Below are 6,298 nucleotides of genomic sequence, written 5' to 3'. Positions count from 1 at the left end.
AGATAGATAGATAGATAGATAGATAGATAGATAGATAGATAGCAGCAGAGTAAGGACCCTGGACTTCAATAAAATGGACATCAACTCACTTAAGGAATTAATGGCCAGTGTCCCAGGGACATAAGCACTGGGGGCATGCACCCCAAGAGGGGAAACCAAGAAAATGAAGATTATTTACCCGCTTTAGGGCTCCGAACTCCAGAAGAGAGACACTGACGAGAAAAACCCGCACAGTTTATCAGCCACACCTATATTTAGCTGAGGCCATCGGGTGATGTCACGGTTGATCACCGGCTGGCCAGGATAAAAGCCAGCACCAGCTGGAAGCTGGGGAGAGCAGGAGAGGCAGCAGGAGCTGCAGATGCTCTTGACACTGGCAGCGATCAGTGCCAGCACAACAAAAGAGACACTGATTAGGCAGGAACGCCCAGGCAGCAATGGTTGCTGAAGAACCCCATGCTGGTCACAGGCAGAACTGGTGTGTGCGGGGAGACCCTGCTCCAGAAAGAGCCGGGAGAAGATCAAGAAGTGGACAGCACTCCCTATGCTGGGCATGTAGGGACCGGGTCAGGGGAGGATAATTAGCCATGAGACAGAAGCCCAGGAAGCTCTCAATCAGGGCAGAGAGCCGACCAGCCTCAAGGGACACCACCAGGCACAGGCTTTAGGCAGAGGTCATCTAATAAGGCTGTCCAGACTGATCCTAAGGTTTCCTATTTTTCATACCTGCCTTTATTTTCTTTCCAGTATAGTTTTCCCTTTTTGTTTCCTACTAACCTGTGCCTGCTCTTCTGTTGCCTTTTGTCTTTCTTTGTACTTCTTATTTGGTGGCTACTCATCAGTGAGGGGCCTGGGCAGCTGCCAAACACCAAGGACCGTTCATGAGAAATGGCAGTCACCCAACAGAGAGTAAGAGTGACCCACAAGAGAGGAAAATATCCAACAGATTCATAGTTCATCAGGAGAAGAAAAAGAAAACCCAATACCTGGAATGGGTGATGGGTAAGAGTCATCAAGACCAGAGGGCTGGCCACTTCAAGATCAGGTGGCCCACTGGAGGCTGGCATATGGTAGAAGTATAGGGGAGGTGGAGCCCCATGATTATCCATCGGGAGGAATACCCAACCTCTGAATGAATACTCACCACTGAAGGAATACTCAAACGGGGAGTCCCACCACTGAAGGAATACTCTAAGTTGTGGCAGAAGAGTTCTGGGATTCTCCCTGGGGTGATCAGGGTCCCTGTCAGAGGTTGCATGAAGGCTCCTTGTGCCCATCACCAGGCGCCTGCACCAAGGCAGTGCATGAGTGGGTACTCAAAGCAAGGCAGGCACAGGCAAGATCCCCTGGGAGGCCAGTCTAAGGGAGAAAGAAGTCCAGGACAGCTGGTTGTACTTGAAAGAAACCTGATTTAGGGAGCAGGAACAAACCATCCTGATCCACAGGAATACTAGGAAGTATATAATACAACCAGAACAGCTTCACATTGAAAACTCCAGTGAGCTAAATCACAAAAAGAAAGCTTACAAGAAGTAGAAAGTTGGAGAAATGACTAGGGAGGGGTATAAGAGTTAGGGCTGTGTGAAATTTTTCTGGCTGTTTCATTTTGATGTTGTTTCAACTCGTTTTGAGCTCAAAACAATGAAATCAAAATGAAATGAAGGGCTTCAAAACATCCGTTTAAATGTTTTGAAAGTTTTGAAACATTTTGAGTTTCAAAGCTAAACCTGGACTTGCCTGCAGGGAAACAGAAAGTAAGGAGAGGGAGGGGGAAGCAGGGGAGGACTGCTCTGATACTGGCTGTGTAGCTGGCCAGTAACTGTGATCCTTCCTTGAGTTTCCTTCCAATCCCAGTGTTCTGGGGGAGGGATGGAAAAACATCATAAAAAGCAGCATTGCTTGAACTGGCCTGCTTTCTGCCTTTGGGTCAGTTACTGAGCTATCTTCCAGAAGCTCAGGAGTGTTAGACAACAAAGGTTACTACAGCAAAAGCTGTGTTAACTGGCACCTTACAAGCTGGCATGCTTTGTTAATGGTCATGCTGGCTTGTAAGGGTTTGTAAGGGAAAAGTGAAAAAAGAAGTGCCTGTGGCAGGCCAGTAGGGGGTGCTCCTGCGTTGAGCCACCCACCTCACTGCACCTGACCACCTTCCAGGCTCCGAGCACCTCCCTAGGGTGCCTCACGTCCTGCTGACCCCTTCCCTGGAGCACACCCACTAGCCTGGGGTTCCCACTGCCACCATCCAAGGCTCTGGACTCAATTCTGGCTCTGCGCACCTTGGAAAACACAGGCCTTATCGTCCACTGGGTACTAGACCCAATACAGGCACTTGGGGCACTTTCCCAAGTCAGGGGCTTAATAGGAAAGTCTCCCTTAGTCCACAGACCTAAGGGGCCTCCTAGGCATAATTTAGACCCGCCCCCCAATAAGTCTCCCACACCGGTCACAAGGAGCACTTTATTGATTACAGGGGGTATGGTGAAAACAGGGTAAAAGGTAGAGCAGTAGCATAGGAATATCAGAGGGATCCCATAGAGCAAACCAGTATGGCTGAGGTAGCCTTTTGATCACGCTTCTGAGTTACTGTAAGCTAAATATCTAGTCGAATCTTGAGTAGCTTACTCACACGCATCATCCAGAGGTGGTTGGAATTTTCCTCTGGAGGCAGGTCACTCTGAGCGTGCGGTTATGAGGAGAGAGCTTGTTTCAGATGGTGAAGCTCCTCTCCCAGTTTCAGATTCACCTCGATGGCCGCATGGCTAAAGGCTGCCTTCTTCTTGGACCAGGCCTTTAAATAACCTTTCTGACCTCAGCAGCCCAGTCCAATCGAAGCTGCCAGTGCTGGCCACTAGCCAACCAATTTAAAAAGCATCATTGGTCACCTGGGCCAGTGAGCGGGGCTTTTTCCTCCCCCTCCCCAGGTGACCAGAGAATCCACACCCGAGGCACCAAGCTTTTGTCATGTAGGCAGGGAGAAAGATCCCCCTCCCTGAGGAATTCAACACCAGCCTCTCACGCTGGCAGAGACAGATTTCTGGAGAGGGACACAGACGGTGGCATTTCTGCCACAGTGCCCACTGTGGCACTTCCGGTTTCATGGAGCCCTCATGGCCTGGGGCAAAGCAGCCTTCGCTGCCAAGCCCCCACAGATCCAGGGGCTTGGAGCCCTGGAAGGAGTCCCTCATAAGCCAGCAGCTCTCCCAGAGGTGCAAGCCACCAGATCTGCACCTTAGATGAGAGGAGGCTGCCTTTCCCACCTGGGACCTGCTCTGGATGCAGGCTGCATCCAATACCAGAGAAGACTGCTGTGCAGCCTGAGCCTGTCTATGGAAGTCAAAACGAAACAGTGCTGTTTCATACAGCTCTAATAAGAGAATTGTTCAGGCATGTAGAGATGAAATAAGGAAGGCCAAAGTGCAGTTGGAGCAGCTAGCAAGGGAAAGGAAGGGTAACAAAAAAGTCAGCAACAAGAGGAAGATAAGGGAAAGTGCGTGTCCCTTACTGAATGAAGGAGGCAACCTAGTGAAAGATAATGCAGAAAAGGCTGAAGTACTCAATTCCTTTTTTACCTCATTCTTCACAAGCAAGGTCATCTCCCAGACTACTGCACCTGACAGCAGTTTAGGGTGTAGGTGAGCAGCTAACAGTGGTGAAAGAACAGGTTTGGCAGAAGCAACAAGCTGGCCTGGGTGGCAACGGGAGGTACTGCAGCCACTGGGCACTCTGGGGCTGTGGTGCCCAGCAAGAGAAGTGAACCAGTCCTGCCCCCCTGTCACCAAGCCTCTAGTGGCAAGTCACAGCTGTTTAGGTGAAAGACAGAGCTGGTTTTTCACCTTAAGGTGTGACTGCTCCACTAAGCTGAACAACAACCTAGTGGACTCCAAGATGAACATGAGCCGGCAGTGTGACGAAGCCATCAGAAAAGCCAATGGCACTTTATCGTGCATCAGCAGATGCATGACAAATAGGTCCAGGGAGGTGATACTTCCCCTCTATAGGGCATTGGTCAGACTGCAGTTGGAGTACTGTGTGCAATTCTGGGCGCCACACTTCAAGAAGGATGCGGATAACCTGGAGAGGGTACAGCGAAGGGCAACTCGTATGGTCAAGGGCCTGCAGACCAAGCCCTACGAGGAGAGACTAGAGAAACTGGACCTTTTCAGCCTCCGCAAGAGAAGGTTGAGAGGTGAGCTTGTGGTTGCCTATAAGTTCATCACGGGGGCACAGAAGGGAATTGGTGAGGATTTATTCACCAAGGCGCCCCCGGGGGTTACAAGAAACAATGGCCACAAGCTAGTAGAGAGCAGATTTAGACTGGACATAAGGAAGAACTTCTTCACAGTTCGAGTGGCCAAGGTCTGGAACGGGCTCCCAAGGGAGGTGGTGCTCTCCCCTACCCTGGGGGTCTTCAAGAGGAGGTTAGACGAGTATCTAGCTGGGGTCATCTAGACCCAGCACTCTTTCCTGCTTATGCAGGGGGTCGGACTTGATGATCTATTGAGGTCCCTTCTGACCCTAACATCTATGAATCTATGAATCTATGAACATTCAGCCAGTTAACATTTGTTTGGCTTACAGCATAAGGTGTAACAAGGCCTAAAGTTTATGTATGTACTTTGTGTACATGGCAGTATTTTACCCAGTTTCACCACCTCCATTTGTAGTCAGCTAGGGTGAAATTACACTTTACACTTAGACCATAATAATAGCATGGAAAATATGAGTGTCTGCATGTTAAAACCTGTTAACTCATGCTCTCCAAGTATCTCAAAGTTATGCCACTTTAGGTGAGGGTTAACTTTGGGCTGTGCTACCTAGCTTGTGCTAGGGTAACTAGTATCCTCCAGCATCCCAGGATGCATTGTTTACTCTTCCTTTCTCGCAACTCCTGCTCCCCTCCCAGAGCATGGACACAACCCAGGTCATCAGATCTCTAGTGGCAAGTCAGAACTGGGCATGCAAGAAACAGTATTAACCCTTAACATGGAACTGCTCATGGCATGTTCTAACTTTACCACTGCTTAACATTTCATAGATTTAGTATGATATAATTATAATGTTTAACTTCACTGCTAGAAAGGAATCAAACTAATTAGTTGATTTAATTCTAACTGAAGTCAGTAAAAAGACTTTCATTGACTTGTAATTGCATTTGGCTCAGGCCTTTAATAGGAGACAATATCTACATCTAACAATTTACAATTTATAAAGAAAGTAAAGACTGCAAGAAGGAATTACTGACCCTATTTTTTTCAGAACAGGAAAAGAATTAGAGAGAGATTAAGTGATTTCTACACAAGGTCACTCAGGAAATCTGTGGCACAGATTTCTACACAAGGTCACTCAGGAAATCTGTGACACAATACAGATGCATGTCACAGGCCACATCTACACGAGACACTGACTGTACAGTCATTACTGCTCAGTCATTCGGTACTTATTTATGCATTCAGTACTTATGACTGCAGTTCTTAATTTCCAGCTGACCAAAGTTTAGTTTAGATCAGCTGCACATGTACTTGTAAAGGAGCCTGAGCCATTTTCAAATATTCCCAAAGTTACATGCCGAAATCCAAAGTGAACCCAAATTGATATCAAGGGATGAGCAGGCTCTCAGCACCTTTAGAATGTAAAACAAATGGCTTGACATTTGTTTAAGGTGTCTTGCTTTGGGTCTATTGTGTATTCAAACTTCCAATATTGAATTATTTTAAGACAAACTGGCCATTTCTTCTAGTGTCAACCCCTTGATGATCCTGAAATAACATCCTTAGTACTCTGAAAACTGCCCTCCTCTCCCCTCCTTCCCTGACTTCAGTGGAATGATTATAGCATAATGGGAACTGACCTTACAAACAACAACTATAACTTTTAATCTTGGAAAGATTTCACTTGCAATTAATCTGCTTTCTATTTGGCCACAGGGTTGAGAGAGATTCTATTCTCTAGGGAAGGAATCAAAATGTGCAGGTTCTCATATTTTTCTGCAGCAAACGTTAAACCAGCATTTTTCTCCCACCAATATATAACTACTTAAGTATGTGTAAAAGAAAAGCTGCTGCTTGCTTTTACCGAAAGCCCCACAAGTTATATTAAAAACCATATGCTCTAAAGACTTGAGCAAACTACAGCTGCAATTTATAGAACAGATAATTTTGTTTCATCCTTTTTTTCTGCTGCCTCAGGTTTTCCCTTTGTGACAGTGAAGTGAATGGTGCTTTCCAGGGACTAAATCATTACTTAGCATTTCTGCAGCTGTCTTTATTACAACACAGCTTTACACAAATAAATATGCTAT

Source organism: Alligator mississippiensis, chromosome 1 (genome assembly GCF_030867095.1).
Source record: "Alligator mississippiensis isolate rAllMis1 chromosome 1, rAllMis1, whole genome shotgun sequence".
In the NCBI taxonomy this organism is placed as follows: domain Eukaryota; kingdom Metazoa; phylum Chordata; order Crocodylia; family Alligatoridae; genus Alligator; species Alligator mississippiensis.
This window is presented reverse-complemented; position numbering follows the sequence as displayed.